The sequence below is a fragment of the Centrocercus urophasianus genome, unplaced genomic scaffold (assembly GCF_019232065.1).
Source record: "Centrocercus urophasianus isolate 14NV4802_14NV808 unplaced genomic scaffold, USGS_Curo_1.0 seq_13, whole genome shotgun sequence".
Taxonomy (NCBI): Eukaryota; Metazoa; Chordata; class Aves; order Galliformes; family Phasianidae; genus Centrocercus; species Centrocercus urophasianus.
Genome location: NW_024884475.1, coordinates 8,103,358 through 8,119,091, shown reverse-complemented (window position 1 = coordinate 8,119,091; position 15,734 = coordinate 8,103,358). Strand labels below are relative to the sequence as shown.

Below are 15,734 nucleotides of genomic sequence, written 5' to 3'. Positions count from 1 at the left end.
TCCAGCTCAATGCATACTTAACAAATCCTGACACCATTGTAAATGATTTTTCACATAAACATCACTCTAGTTTTTCCAATGGAACCATACTGCACTGTGGGGAAATCAGAGAGCAGCCCTGCAGTATGTAAAGAGGGAAACAGACAGAGGAAAGAAGGGAACAGACTCCTCAGCGGGTTTGTTGTGACAGGACAAGGGAAACTGGTTTCAAACTAACAGAGGGGAGATTTAGATGGGCTATCAAGTTGTGGGTTTCTTTGGTTGGTTGGTTGGTTTTTAATGACAAGGGTAAAGAAGCACTGGAAGAGGTTGCCCAGAGAGGCGGTTGATGCCCCATCTCTAGAGACAGGGAAACCTTTCGTGCAGTTTTCACCCACACTTACATTATTTTTAGCCTTCTTTCACTGTTTCCATGCTTCCCGACAAGATAGATCAGTCCTTCTCAATTTTCTGCATATTCCTCATGTTCTTATTCAATTTGCTATTAACCTCATTAGCTCTTGCATTTCCACTAAGAAAAAAAGTCATACTCATGTATAATAAAAAGTAAAATTTGATAAGAAAACAATTATTTTATTCACTTGCCAAAATCATCTGCACGTTTTGCTGCATCAGAAGTCCAGCGATGCCAAAAGTGGCTGAAAGTGCCTCATCTAACAGCCCTGAGAATTGCTGCAGAACTGGAATTGCAAGAACATTTGGATGCTAAACCAAGTTCTGGCCTTTGCACTATGTGTGTTCCCTGTAACTGCAATTATTAACAACTTTCTGAGATGCTCAGAGACGGTTTGAGTTTTCGGGGGCTTATTTTCTTTTCTTTATAATTTTGTGGCAGTTGTTTGGTGGTTGGTTTAGTTGGGTCTTTATTTGTTTGCCCACTCCCCAAAGATGCCTGCTGGTAACATGAAGGAAAACATGAATGCTATGAGGTCTCCCCAGAGCCACAACAAAAGAAAACAAGTTAAGGATACTTAATTTCCCTTTTACTTCTGATATTAATTCTAAATTTTAAAAAACCACCCTTCATTATCAATATTTGGTTTGAGAACGCACTGCACTGCAGCTATCACTAAGCTCAGTTTAAACAAAAAGTGCAGCAGTAAGGTTCAAATTTAGGATTTCTATAGCAACAGGGAAGGGTGGAGGGAAGGGATTACGAGATTACACACTCAGTTCATCAGATCTTTGCTTGAATAGATTTAGTGTCTCCAAATGAAATAACTCTAAATTTATCTCATTCATTAACGTTTAACATATCAGATTTAAAGACTAAGTTAAACAAGTAGAAATTGTAGAACAAGAAGTCACAAATAAATTCACATTAAACAACCTTGTTTATTCCTCCTACTGTTAATATCTGATTATTAGGACACATCTTCAAACCAGTAACTGATGTATCAGAAGTCACAATACCCCAAATGATGCTCTGTGTAACAAAGAGGCCTTCTAGCACTAATTAAAGGTCTGCAAAGGACAGGATGCATTAAAAACCTGCCTCATTCTTAATTAAGTGCCTCCAATAACTACACTATTGTAAGTGAGCAATACCCTGGCCCTCTAAGGCATGGTGCTGTCATGAATTTCCAAATGTTAGTTCTGTAAGTCACCTATATATTTCAACAACATATGTGACCACAATAATGACTTAATGCCCTGTAAACCTGGGAATGCAGAAATAAGCTCTTTAAAAAGGTGACATTAGGATATCCTGGATTTGTGTTTATAAGGAACTAATTACTCTCTTCTCTTTATGCAATCTTTAGCATTCTTCATATTTTGGGGTGAGTAATCAATGCTTATATAAATAGTTAGTGATGGACACTATTCCAACATCAATAAAGAAGTACATTAATGACCAAAAGAAAGGATGAGAAAGAGACTAGTCTGTCGTTTTGGGAGACCAGCTATTTCAGTTCACTAGCCCTCTCACGTTAGAAAGGAATCCAAACCACGTAGGAACCCAGCTACAAAGGTTTCTTTTTGATGCTTGTGGCACAGAGGGCTGCCTCCCCACTTCAGTGGCACGTATTGACCCATAAAGACTCTGCCCCAGGCAACTTTTCCACCAGCCAGAATGTTACATTAATAAGGCTGCCCTCATAATTTGCAAGACAGCCTAGAGTCCAGCTTTTCTGGCTGACATTCAGATTTTAACCAACCTCCCAACCTTCTGTTCACCACTTCTGGCTTTCATCGAGCAGCTGCCAAAATACCCTTTATTTTCCAGTTGCCAGGCAGGCCAAAGGACAATTTGAGAGACTATCTTCCTCTAATTTGTGCTGCTAGCAGTTCTCTGCTCCTGGCTCCTGTCCACGTTGTTGCAGCGTGGGGAAACTGGAAGCTACCAGAAGGAGTACTGTCCCAAAAGTAACGAGTAAGTAGAGGTACAGGTACCTTACTGGGTCACATTGCCCATCTCCATTAGAGATGGAGCAGCATCAGAGCATGTCCTAGATCAACAGTAAAGCCTATGGCAGATGCAGAAGTGGAAGCCTCAGTTGCCAAAATGGTTACTCAGTGCTATAATCACAAATCCTTTCCTTCCAGGAGAGAGGGAAGAAGCTCAGTGTAAGATGACCCACATAACTCAGCACTGGAAGGATTAGCACAGGTTCTCAAGGAGATGGAAAGCAGCGTGGGAAAAGCACAGCAGCAGCCACCCGGATACAGGCAGCAGCAGCAAAGAGACCGGGAGGGTCCTCTGCCAACAAGGCAAGTCCACCACCTCTTCTTGATGTATAAAAGATATAACTTACCCCTAGATTAAACATATATCTATATTAATCTGTCTCTCCACTCACACCATGTACTCTGCTAGATCTACAGAATGGCAATACACAGTTTAATAGAAGCTTTAAGGTTGGAAAAGACCTCTAAGGTAATCTAGTCCAACATCAAAAAAGCACCAGAACATTTTGCACTTGATCTCCCAAAGGACATTCACTTCCCTTGGGAAAGCTCTACAGAATTCACTGCTGCCAAAATAAACCAACCTTTCACCTACACTCACATACAAGGAAACAAAAAAGATTTATTTCACAGGTACAGTTGAGATCTAAACAAACATCTAAGACCATTATTCTTCACAAAACTGAATGCTTCAGTTATAACCAGAAGTATCACAAAATACCTTTGAAAACTCACCATCTCCTAAGTTCTACTTTAAGCTCAAGAAGGGGTGGAAAAACAACCACCTTGCTATATGTAGTAGTGGGCAAAAAAATTATATTAAAAAAATTACTCTGGAATCAAAACAGAATTTCATGCCTTATACTGAATCATATACAAACCATTTGGAAACTCGAAGTTACAATTAAAATATGAAGCAATTCTTTCATTGTTTAGAATTTTACCCAAAAATGATCAAAATCTTCTGTAACCTAAAGAAAGATGACAGAAATGAAGAAACATGATTTCCTATCAGTTGAATTCTCCCACATTTCCCTTTTTATCCTCCCTTATCCCAAGTCCTCATGTTCTTCCAAATGACCTATGTCTGTCCTTGCTCCTCCATCCAACTGAGCACAGACCCAGTTTAAACCTTCTTGCATCCCTCTAGAGAGACCTGCACCCTCTGCTTCTCTCAAGTGCAGGCAGTGAAGGAAATAAACAGAAAGAACTAGAGATCCATGTGCAGGGATGGAGCCACGATCTCACTGTGATCATAGAAACATGGTGGGATGGCTCACATGACTGGAACGCTGCCACGGATGGCTATGTCCTCTTTAGAAAGGACAGGCTGGCAAGGCAAGAAGTGGAGCTGCTCTTTATATGAGAGAGCAACTAGAATGTACTGAGCTCACTTGGGGAAATGATGATCAAGTGAAGAGCTTGTGGATAAGAATCAAGGGCTGAGCTAACATAGGTGACACTGTTGTGGATGTGTACTACAGCCCACCTGATCACTAGGAAGGAGTGGATGAGGCCTTCTACAAACAGCTGGAAGGAGCCTCACAATCCCTTGCACACAGAGGACTTCAACCATCCTGCTATTTGCTGGCTAAGCAACACATCCAGGTACACAAAGTGTATGCAGCTGCTGCAATAAGCTGATGATAACTTTCTGATGCAGGTGGTGGAGCTGCCCATGAGGAGTGTTTGCTACCTGACCTTGTTTTTACTAACAAGGGCTGGTCAGATGACTAAGGGAAGCTCGGGATGCAGCGATCATGAGAAGGTGGAGTTCAAGAACTTGTGTGGAAGAAGCACAGCAATAGGTAGAACTGCTACCCTGGATTTCAGGAGAGCCAACTTTGACTACTTAGAGGTCTCCTATGGGCACCACTTTTTCCAAGCTTCTTTTTTTTTGGTTTTTTTTTGAGGGCAACAAAGCTGGTGAGGGGTCTGGAACACAGGCCATATGAGGAGAGGCTGAAGGAGCTGGGAATGTTCAGCCTGGAGAAGAGGAGGCTCAGGGGAGACCTCATTGCTCTCTATAACTTCCTGAAGGGAGGCTGTAGTGAGCTGGGGGTCGGCCTCTTCTCTCGTGTCATTAGTGATAGGACCAGGGGGAATGGCTTCAAGCTACGGCAGGGGAGATTCAGGCTGGACATGAGGAAGTATTACTTTTCAGAAAGGGTGGTCAGGCACTGGAATGGACTGCCCAGGGAGGTGGTGGAGTCACCGAGCCTGGGGGTGTTCAAGGAAAGGCTGGATGTTGTGTTGAGGGACATGGTTTAGTGGGAGCTATTGGGAATAGGTGAACGGTTGGACTGGGTGATCTTTTAGGTCTTTTCCAACCTTGGTGATTCTATGATTCTATGAAGCTCAAGATTGGTGCACCCCTAAGAGTAAGAAACTGGGGCAAGGTGGCAAGAGGCCTGTGTGGATGAGCAAGGAACTCGTGGACAAGATGAAAGGAAAGAAGGTGGTCCATTAAATGTGGAAAAAGGGCCTGTCCACGTGGGAAGAATATAAGAATGTATAAGAATATAAGGCCTGTAGGTATGCAGCCTTGCAAAGGATGTATAAGATAACAAGAATGGTTTTTTTAAAGTATATCAACAGTAAAAGGAAGACTAGTGAAAACATGGGTCCCTACTAAATATGGTGGCCTTGGTAATGGAATGCTGAGAAGGCAGAGCTTCTGAATGCCTTGTTTGCTTCAGTCTTTAATGCTAAGACTAGCCTTCAAGAATCCCAGACTCTGGAGGTAAGAGAGTGTCCAGGAAAAGGAAGACTTTCCCTTGGTTGAGGTGGATCTGGTCAGAGAGCACATAGCCAAAATTAACACACGCAAATCCAAGGGCCCCATTAGGATGCACCCATTTGTGCCAAGAAAACTGACAGAGGTGATTGCTGAACCACTATCATCTTTGAAAGGTCCTGGCTAATGGGAGAAGTGCCTGAGGATTGGAGGACAGCCAACATCTCTCCTGTTTTCAGAAAGGGCAAGGAGGACCCTTGAAGCTATACGAAGCTCACCTTCATCCCTGGAAAGGTGATGCAACAACTTGTTCTGGATGCTATATTTAAGCAATCGGAAGAGAAAAAGGAGTAGTTAACACGGATCACCAAGGGCAAGGCATTCAACACCATCTTCCATGACATCCTTGTTATGAAACTTAAAAAATGAGGGACAGATCAGTGGACAGCAAGATGGATTGAGAACTGACTGAGCTCAGAGGGTTCTCATCAGTGCTGCAAAGTCTGAAGTGTGCCCTTTTTGAAGAAGGTCATTGGTATCCTGCAGTGTATTAAAGAGTGTAGGCAGCAGCTCAAGGGAGAAGATCCTCTCCGTCTACTCTGCCCTGGCAAGAACACACCTGGAGTGCTGTGTCCAGTACTGGGTTCTCCAGTGCAAAAAAGGTAGGGATGTCCTAGAAGGAGTCCAGCAGAGAGCCACAAAGATGGTAAAGGGCATGGAGCATCAAGACAAGATGCTGGACAGCATGGACTAGTGGCTGGCAACCTGCCCATGGCAGGGGGGTTGAAACTAGGTGAACTTTGAGGTCCTTTTCAACTCAGGCCATTCTATGATTCTGATCTTCTGAATGAGGATAGACTGAGTAACCTGGGTCTGTTCAGCCTAGGGAAAAGATGAGTGAGGGGGAATCTGATAAATGTTTATAAATATCTAAAGGGAGGTGGGAGGCAAACAGATGAAGCCAGGCTCTTCTTGGCAGTGCATAGCAATAGGACAAGGAGTAACAGCCTAAGACTTGAACACAGGAAGTTCTGTACTAACATGCAGAAGAACTTCTTTATTGCCCAGAGAGCTTGTGGAGTCTCCTTCTATGGAAACACTCCAGACCCAGCTGCATGTCTACCTGTGCAACCCATTGCAGGGTTCCTGCTTTAGCAGGGGAGTTGGACTTGACCTCCTGAGGACCCTTCCAGCCCCTGTGATTCTGTGATCTGTGGAGCACAATTGTGTGACTTAGGTCATCAGTAAGTGATCAGGCACCCAGTATTCCTGAAGTAACTGCTTCACTACTTAAAGCTGGCTGAACGCAGCTATGTGTTCAGAAGCTGCAGTGACAATGTGAGGAACTAAGGCCCTGTGCTCCAGAAACACTTGAAGCTGTGCTCATTCAAGATTAATAAGCAAAGCTGCGCTAGACAAGATTTTCTGGAAGAAGAAAAAGCACAACTTAAGTATGCTGCATCTCTCGGTTAATGCACGACATTAGCAATGCCCCACTTCCCTTAATTTTACATGGAATGGATGTTTTGCATGCGAACATACAGACTTTCAGCAGTACTTCATAGTGACAATTAAAGAAACTGTATCATCCATTAGCAGAGAACTAAAGTCACTGAGTACTCTGCACCTTTCACCTTCACAGTGACAATGCTGGGACAATAATTATATGCACAGTTCTAAGTAACCTTAAAAACACACAAACCAAAAAATCCAAACCAACCTACCAGAAAAGAACAGAAGAGCAGACAACCTTCATGTGCTCAGGGTTGCCCAAACACTTGCTTGTTCCATCTGGCAAAACTTCATTAACTAGAACAAAGCTGAAACTGTGTACCCGACCTTGTAAGATCTGAACCACAACCGAGATAAAAAGCACAGATAGCACCATAGAAATCTGACACATAGAAAAAGAAAGCAAATCTAAAATAAACCAAGTTTCCACTGCAAGTCAAATTATAGTTTCTTACCCCAAAGTTGTTTTAAAACACTTACTGCCTCCAATCAAAAAGATCTTAGCTAATTTGATTTTTCTCCTTATCTGTTGTGTTTGAATGGATAAGTACCACGATTCAACCTCTATTCTGATGAGAAAGTATCAAAGATGCCATAAAGAGCTACTGATTAACTACTCCTTTACCACTCATGTTTTCCGTGGCTTCTTCTCAGCGATTCACGTAGGTACATGGAAGAAAAGCTCAAAACTCTAACATGTTTCATTCCTTTTTTTTTTTTTTTTTTTTTGCATTTCATGAGTCAAGATCAGAAAACAATACACAGCACATGCTATAAAAGATAGCAATTTAAAAAAGAAAGAAGACACAATGCATTTATCAATTACAAACTGAAAGCAATATTTGACCCATCTGAAGAGCATGGAAACTCCAAACCTGAGTTTTGAAGAGCTGTTCTTGATACTCTAGTTTTAAAAGTGACCTGAAACGTGCTCTTCTTCACATATTTTGATTTTTAATTAATCTGCAGGGAAGCCACTCAGCCGCCAGTGAAAGACTTTGAAGTCTCACTTGCGAACGCAACTGGTCGGAGGTTGAGAGACGGATCCACCACTGAACAGTAAGTGCACCCAGAGCAGGAAGAGATCATGTCTGAAAACACAACCCAGGAAGCAAGGCTGGGCAGGTGTTCAAGCACTTCTCGTCCTCTTGAGCCACACCTACAAGGACAACATCTTCAGTTTCTTAACGGTCAAAGAGCCAACCCAGCAAAGCCTGCAAGCATACAGATGGCTGAGCCAGCCCAACTGGCAGCAGTTCCTCAAATCCAGCTCTGCTTCAAAATTCAGTTTGCCCTGAAATGATGAACAGATAAATTCTACGATTCCCCAAGTCGCAGTAATACCTGAACTGTACTCAGGACCTGGGCGGTCGGTCAGAACGCTAATCCAAAGCCCTTGTGACAGATGACATTACCTCAGCTCGTACCTGATTTGAGGAAACAGTAATTCTAGAAATGGTGCTTCCCACAATCTTTGCTCTTCCCTCTGCCCCCACAACTGTAACCACTAACTGCACTGAGACTGCTGGGCCGACAAGACTGCAGTAAACAACATCCTCTGACTGATGCAAACATTGCTTTCTTTCCTCAATCTGACCAAAGGTTACCAGGATGAATTCCAATAAAAAGCAGAAATTTATTGAGATGATAATGGATGTCGTCAAAGTCACGTTGAACATTCCATTCCATTACCTCTCCCAATAAAAGGGTAATTTTAAGGCCAAAATTATCATAAATGGAAATATCTGTACAATTTACACTTTTTAAGCATCGCCATCCCTAATGAACAGAAGCTTTCCTCAACAAATGCACTGCCATACGTGATTCACACTCCCAAACTTCCTTAAGCAACAGGTTTGTTCAGCTGCTATTCTCAACCCTATCGCAAAAAGAGCGCTCTTGCAGAGAAACGTTACATAAAAGGCAAGATTAGGCATAGATGAAATGTGTGAAAACTCCAAAACTCATGTAATTGAAGGACAGCTATTTAAAAGAAGTTAGAAGTTAGTGCTCTCGAATCTGTTAACACAGTTCTATGAGGTAATGGAAGACTTTCAGCCAGGTTCAGCAGATGTCAAATACCCTGCTCAGCAGAACCAGCAGCTTGTCTCCTCAAACGACTTTAAAATATGAAGCACCAATAACTCTAAGTGTCTAAAAGGCATTAACATCAGAAATTTAGCATTATTTTTAGTTTGCCACGCAGTGAGGACATGAAACACGAGAACACCAAGGCGACACTTGTTTGATACGCTTCCTCATAAAGGCATAGATAAATTTTCTTTTTATTTTTTCCCTTTAAGCAGGAGTCAGTCACTGGACAGACAGTAGGATTTACAAATGTCTCAATCTTCACCACTGTTAGTTCTTAAATAATTACAAAAACTACAACTCCAGAAAGTAGGAGATACATGGCTTACTGCCTAACCTCTCCAGATACAGAAGGTACTTGTTACACAGAAGTTGGATGCTTACTAGCAACCAACATGTTGAATGTGGTTCTCCTCATTTGAAGCCTCCCATTATAATATTTTACTTTATTTCTTTACAGAATTAGCCAATTGGAAATCCAGCTTTTTTCTTCCATGGTATTTCACAGAATGCTGGTAAAGGAGATTTGTTAAAAGCACTCCATGCTGGGAAGCCAGCCTTCAAAACCAGACTCAAATGGGGCAGAAGCAGCTTCATGCCATGTAAGCCTCTCAGTACTCCAATGGGTTTGGCCACATATTCTCACCAAATGACTTGATTCTGTACCTACAAAACATCATTCAACACCAGTGGTGAACCTCAAAGAATGAGAACAGAGATGAGTCATTTTCTGCTGGAGACACTGAAGAAACTGTCACAGAAAAATACGGATTCACTAAATGACCTTCTTCACTACTGCATTAGCAAACCATACCCTAATGAACTCACTGGCAAACATGCTGGCGAAAGTGCTTCTTTCAGATGAAGCATGATGTTCAGATTTCCCACGTCACTTTTTATTCACCAACATTAAGTAGAAAACGCTCAGGCAGCACTACTGTTTTTGGCAAAAGAAGTATATTCCACATGGAGCCTCATATAGAAGACAGGAAGCCAACAAAATTACAGAATACCTAAACATGCAAGCATTCTGATGCACAGATGTAAAAGCTTTCAGTTCCTGCAAACTCTGAGCAAACCACCAGATTTAAATTCTGAAGCAAACTCCATAAGACATTATGTTCACTTAAGCCTATTTTTATATGATCACATCAAATTGGCTTGCTGAATATAAAGCCACCTGCTGCAGAATGAGGAGCCAGTCCGTTGTTGTATAATAACAAATGGGGACAGAATACAACTCTAAAATTGAGAAACACAGCTCTTACATCAATCAATTTGACAAAAGAAATAGAAGCCTAAGTTTATATTTCTTTATTTTTAAAATTAAATCTTTATTCTATCAGTAAGAATAATACTTGGGACAGCTAAGAACTACTGATTTCCATCAGCACGCTTGGTCATGTTACAAAACAGTCTGTAAACAGTCTGTAAGCTCAAAAAGGGGAGATTTAGGTTGGATGAAAGGAAAAAGTCTTTTACATGAGGGCGCTGAGGCAGAGGCACAGGTTTCCTAGTGATGTGGTTGATGCCTCATCGCTGGAGACTTTGAAGGCCAGGCTGGACCAGGCCCTGGGGAACCCGATCTAGCTGCGGTGTCCCTGTTCACTGCAGGGCAGTTGGACGAAATGGCCCTCAGAGGTCCCTTCCAGCTCTAAGGAGTCTCTGATCCATGCTCAGAGATACCTGTAGCTTTCTGCAAGGCATACAGAAATATCTGGCAGTTGTTGCAGCATGAGGATTCGAGAACCCACCAGCAGAAGGTAGGAGTGTTCCACAGAGCTCCATATAGGTATGTGTCACCATAGAAAAACGGTCCCCTAAAACGCTTTTGGTACATAACACTCATGATCAGCAGCAACTTTCCAGAGAGCAGAAAGAAAAACAATATTGGCAGCACCTCGTGAAGATACCACCCAGTGCTCGTCTCAACACAACCGTGGGGATTTTTCCAGCCTGACCGGATCTCTCCCCCTTCCCTAATGGCTGGTTTCACCTAAAGACAACGCAGATTAACAACCAACCCTTAGAACGCCCCAAAGACTGCAGAGTATTTACGTGCGGAAAGACGTGCGACATCAAAAAGCAGACACACGGACAGGCACCGTTTTCCATCAGAGTAAACAAAACAAGCGCCCGCCGCAGAACGGCCAGGTGAGGCAGAAGGACGGCGGGGGCGGCGCTGAGGGCATCGGAGCTGGAAGCAGCAGCAGCAGCAGCAGCAGCAACTCAGAGCTGCCCGCAGCCGCCGCATCCTGCCCGGATCGCACCTCCCGCCGCCGCCCCGCAGCGGGCTGCAGCAGCCGCGTTCCCGCCCCCCCGCTCCGGCCGTCTGTTTTCGAGGCATCTCCACAACCCCCTCCCCTCCTCCTGAGGCCACGCGAGCCGCTACCGACGCAGCCCGCTTTTCCTTCTCCTGCCCCTCGCGCCTCCACCGCCGCCGCTGCGGCCGGCCGCGCCCCCGCCCGCCGCGGACCGTTAACGGCTGCGCCCCTCCGCAGCGCGCGCACGCCCCTCGCCTTCCTCCTCGTCGCCCCCTCCGGCCCGCCCCAGCAGCGCTCACCCGAGGGCGGATGAGAAAAAACGGCGGGCACCGGCGCGACGAAAGGAGAAAGACGGGGCCGCAACGGGCAACCTCTCCACCGAGCCCGTCGCCTCCGCCGCTGGCCCCAGCGCCGAGCTCCGCCCCCCCCCCTTGGCCCCCGCCCGACAGGGTGCGGCTTCCCCGGGCCGCAGGCCAACAATCGCGCCGCCCATTGGAGGGCGCGAGCGCGGCGAGCAAGCGGCTCCGCCATTGGCTGGAGGCGGCCGCGGGGCGGGAGGCGCGTGAGGGGAGGCAGCGGCGGAGACCTGAGTCCGCGGGCTTTCTGTGGGGCGAGCGCGGCTGTGCACGCCTCGCGGGGGTGCGGGTGGAGTTCGTGTGGAGATGGCTCGCTGTGGAACGGAGCAGCGCACGGCGAGAGAGAAAGGCAGCAATCGAGTAACTGCCGAGGAGCGGTGCGATAGAAAGATGCTCCCAGACTTGCTATGATCTTTCTGGCGATTAATCTTCGCTACTTAGAATTGAAACGCAGGCTCTAGAGACACACGAGAACTTGAATTTGGTCTCAACCGCTGGAAACTGATTTGGTTGCAAAGTGGACGGGATAACTGTTGCAAATCCGATAGCAAGACAGTGCTGGCTGTAGGCATGCCTAATCACATTTGCTGTTGTAATCACTAACAATTAGCAAACAGTATCTGCATTTTGAATGTTTGTTTTTGGGCAGAACTGTTGCTGTAAACCCCACACATTAAATAAAGTCACTTCTATCTGGTACTAAACCCCGTTAGACCCAGCGGTGTGTTTACACGCGAGATCGCCCTCTCCATCTGGTTCAGTCTAACGAAGAAGGCTGCAGGTGCTCCGCCAGGTTCAGCGCCTCTGCATCGCCTGCCCCGCGGCACGTGGGTGACGACGGCAGAATTCCCCTTCAGCTTGGCACCTGCTTCACCTCTTTAACACATAAAGCTCTTTTTCTTGTCTAGTGAAGTACATGGGATAACTCATCCATACAAACACATATTTGGTAAAAAAAAAATACTGTTTTCACTTAAAATAATGTTGTTGTTTTTTTTTCTATCCCTGGCTATGAGAACATTAGAGCCAACAGGAAAGGTGATGCTAAGGTCAGAAGTGGTGACCAGGGAAGGACAACATAATTTGTTTTGCTAGCAGTGCTGACTTAATGTGTTTGTAACTACAGGGAGCTGTGCCAGGAGAAGTTTGGGCTGATCAGATGCTGAGTTTTATCAATTGCCACTGTTCAACCTGATGATGAAACATTTGAAAACATTAAAAAGCTGCAGGAGGTGCAGTTCTTCAGCCCTGTCTTTTTCTCCCATGACCTGCCCAAGGTCACCATTCCTGCTCTCCCCTTCCATCCTCCTTGCACAGTACTGAGGCCAAAGAATATATCGTTTCACTGAACTATTCTGATGGAATAATTGGGGCATGAGGGGGCAAGATCAGCTTTCTGCTGAATCAGCAGGCTCAAACAGCTCATTCTGTAGCCAGAGGCTGCTGAAGATGATGTATGACACTATTAATCGTGCCAATTCAGTTTTTAGCCTGAGCAGGTTCTTGAGCTGCATGAAAGTCAGCAGTGGCACAGAAGCAAAGGTGGGATCGTGTGGGTAAAAGTGTAACAGAGGGCACGCACATGCTCAGCATACTAAAGCAGTATACAGTACTATTCAACTGTGGCACTGAGAATCTGAAAAAGCACTGCTATGATATTTTAGGCTTGTCTGTCTTCAATAGCTCTTACCAGTTCATTTTACAGGATTACAGCTACAACCAAAGGTGCAATAATATGAACCATACAGTGTTTATCTAGCCAAGGTATCTGACCCCTTCATGGTCTTTGCCCTACCTATGAGAGATAGGACAGAATGACCAAGACAAGTTTGCTACCTGTAGTTTTGTTTGCTATATACACATCTGCACATATACTGGATAATGCTCACTGGTCCATAAAAAAAAAAACAAAAAAAAAAAAAAAAAACCAAAAAAAAATTACCAGATATTTTCAGGTAGTACAGTGTTCAGACGAAGCATCAGAATTTGGCACTGCTCAGTTGGTATAGATGTACCAGCTGCTGATTCTTCTGCAGTAAGTTTGTCCAGACTCAGTCATCAGCAGTACTACACTACAGAATGTCAAGGCATCTAAATTAAAAAAATCTATCTGAATATGCTCATTTACACTAGTTGCTTTAGTTTAACATTACCAGGCCTCAGGAAATACTGCACAATTATTTTTACACAAGTCTTTACCTTGGCATTAGCAGTCCTGAACGCTCAAACCACTCGGCTACCTGTAAGAAGCATGATACGTGGTTGATGTCACAAATCTGGATTAAAACATGTATCTTCTCCTTTATACAGGGTGTGCCCCTTCCATGTATGCAGTTTTAGGATGCTTTTCTTACCCATAAAGTATCAGTGACAGTATCAAAATATCTCTCTCCCTCTTGGTTTGCCTGAGCTTCTCTTTTCTGACAGTCTGTGTACTGGGCATTTCTGGGCAGGACTTGCTTCTCTAGGTGGCAAACACCAATTGTCTTTGAGAAATACCCAAGGGCCTCCAAATCTTGCTGATGAATGGGATGCTTCTGGTACAAGTGAGCTTGTGCCCATCTAGCACTACCACTGAAAAGCTTGTGAGGAATGTTTCTTTGAAATTATTATACTTAAATGCCTTTTTAAAAAGCGATGTAATGGACTGTCTTAAATTCATCTGTGTGGACAGTATTAATAAAATATCATGACTTAAGTGCAGGATTATAAAAGTTGGTCACTGTTGGTAAGTTTATCTCAAAAGTACCATTGGAAAGTTTATTTTTGTCCTGGCAGTCATATTCTTCACAGAAGGGAGGCCTGTTTTTTTTAACTTCTCTAATTTCACTTGTTTATGTAAGGAAGGAGAAGTTTCCTGTTCTTTAAGGCATATATAGATGAGAAGATCTGACAGAACAAGCACCTGGAAAAGCACATTCTGGTCTGCTGTGATCTCCCTCCATAACCAAAATCACATCTGAAAAAAAGAGAACTGAAGCTACAGGTGGGGAAAGGGCAGAACAGTGAGATTTTACGTACGCTGAGAATAATAAACTGAGAGGCTAATTTTGGCTTTAAGTTTGAAAAATATTGACTTTATGCTTAGGATGGAATCACAAAAATGTACACTGTTCAGATTAAATATCAACCTAGCTTCATGGTTCAAGTCAGTTAATAAGAGTTTTGCTTATGTTATTGCATCAGCTTCTTGATACAACTCATGTAATAGCAAAAGAATAGGTGGAAGATACAGTGATAGCTTTAGCCAAAAAGAAAGCAAGAAACCAGCTTTCTCTTCGTAATGTTACAACACTGCTTGTGGAGGTCTGGATTTGTTTTGCCAAAAACCTTCTCCAAGTAAAGCAGATTCTTTTAACTGCAACATTTATGACTTCATAAGTCTAGAAGGCACACGATGTTCATGTTCAATACAAGTTGCTTCTGTGCTAGTTCCAAAGTTACTAAAGCTGCTGAAAGTTATAGCAAACTATAGAAAGTTATCCTTTAGTAATAGGAGAAAAACTGCCACTGCCAGAAGTTTTACCTTTTGAAGAGCTGGGACTTCAAAAACAGACCACAGTGAATAAAACAAAGAAAGAAAGAAAAAGAAGATATTAGGGCAAGTTCAAAGCAATGAAGAGGGCTAAAACATGGAAAAAAAATTATTTTGTTTAAAGCTTTGCATTTATTATTACTACATGCGGGAGAAAATTAAATTATCTTGGGAGAAGCTTTCTAACGTTAGAACAACAAATTTTGAAGTCTTTTAAATCATATTTTTAAAAAGGCAAATTTTCAGCAGCGCCCCAGGTTAAGGTGTAGCTGCCATTTACTTGGAAAAATAAGTAGGTATGAATGGCACAGCATAAATCAAAGCACAGTGTAATCACTGAATCCCTAACAGACAGCCTGCGAGGCTACACCTGGAACATCTTTCTCCTTAGCTGTCCTGTAAGAAAACCCTGATGGCACACAGAATAGACTCTCTTTATTTCTGTGATGTACTTCTCACATCAGTAGCTTTCAATACAACTGCAAGACTCCAGCCGTGCAAAAAAAGTCATTACTGAAGTGCATGTCTGCTTCCCGGTACACAAACCGGATGGATCAAGGTTAGGCCCAAAAGAAACGAATATGATACTGTTAAAAAGCAAAGCACTGACCCAAAGAAGGGTCAGATGGGTCTGCATTTATTTTCCCCATCTATTTTCAGAGATTTAGTCTCGCAAGCAGTTACTACCATCATTTCAGTACAAAACAAGTTTGCTAGAGTTATGTAGAAGTAAAATTACATTAAAAACAATTCTTACATGGCCATTATGGTAACATACATCATGAACCTGAGAGGCTGGGTTAAATGCTTTCCAGTAACTAGCAGTTGTA

The 15,734-nt window shown here is 43.5% G+C and overlaps 1 protein-coding gene across 13 annotated transcripts in view; it reads right to left on the bottom strand.

Annotated features, from left to right (window-relative positions):
• ADD1 (adducin 1) overlaps nucleotides 1-11,426 on the bottom strand; it is a 57,850-nt gene extending 46,424 nt beyond the window's left edge. For all 13 annotated transcript variants that reach the window (XM_042812873.1, XM_042812876.1, XM_042812879.1 and 10 more), the window contains exon 1: nucleotides 11,313-11,426. The gene's annotated coding sequence lies outside the window, so the exon portion shown is untranslated. The remainder of the gene's footprint in view (nucleotides 1-11,312) is intronic.
• Nucleotides 11,427-15,734: the final 4,308 nt, after the last annotated feature.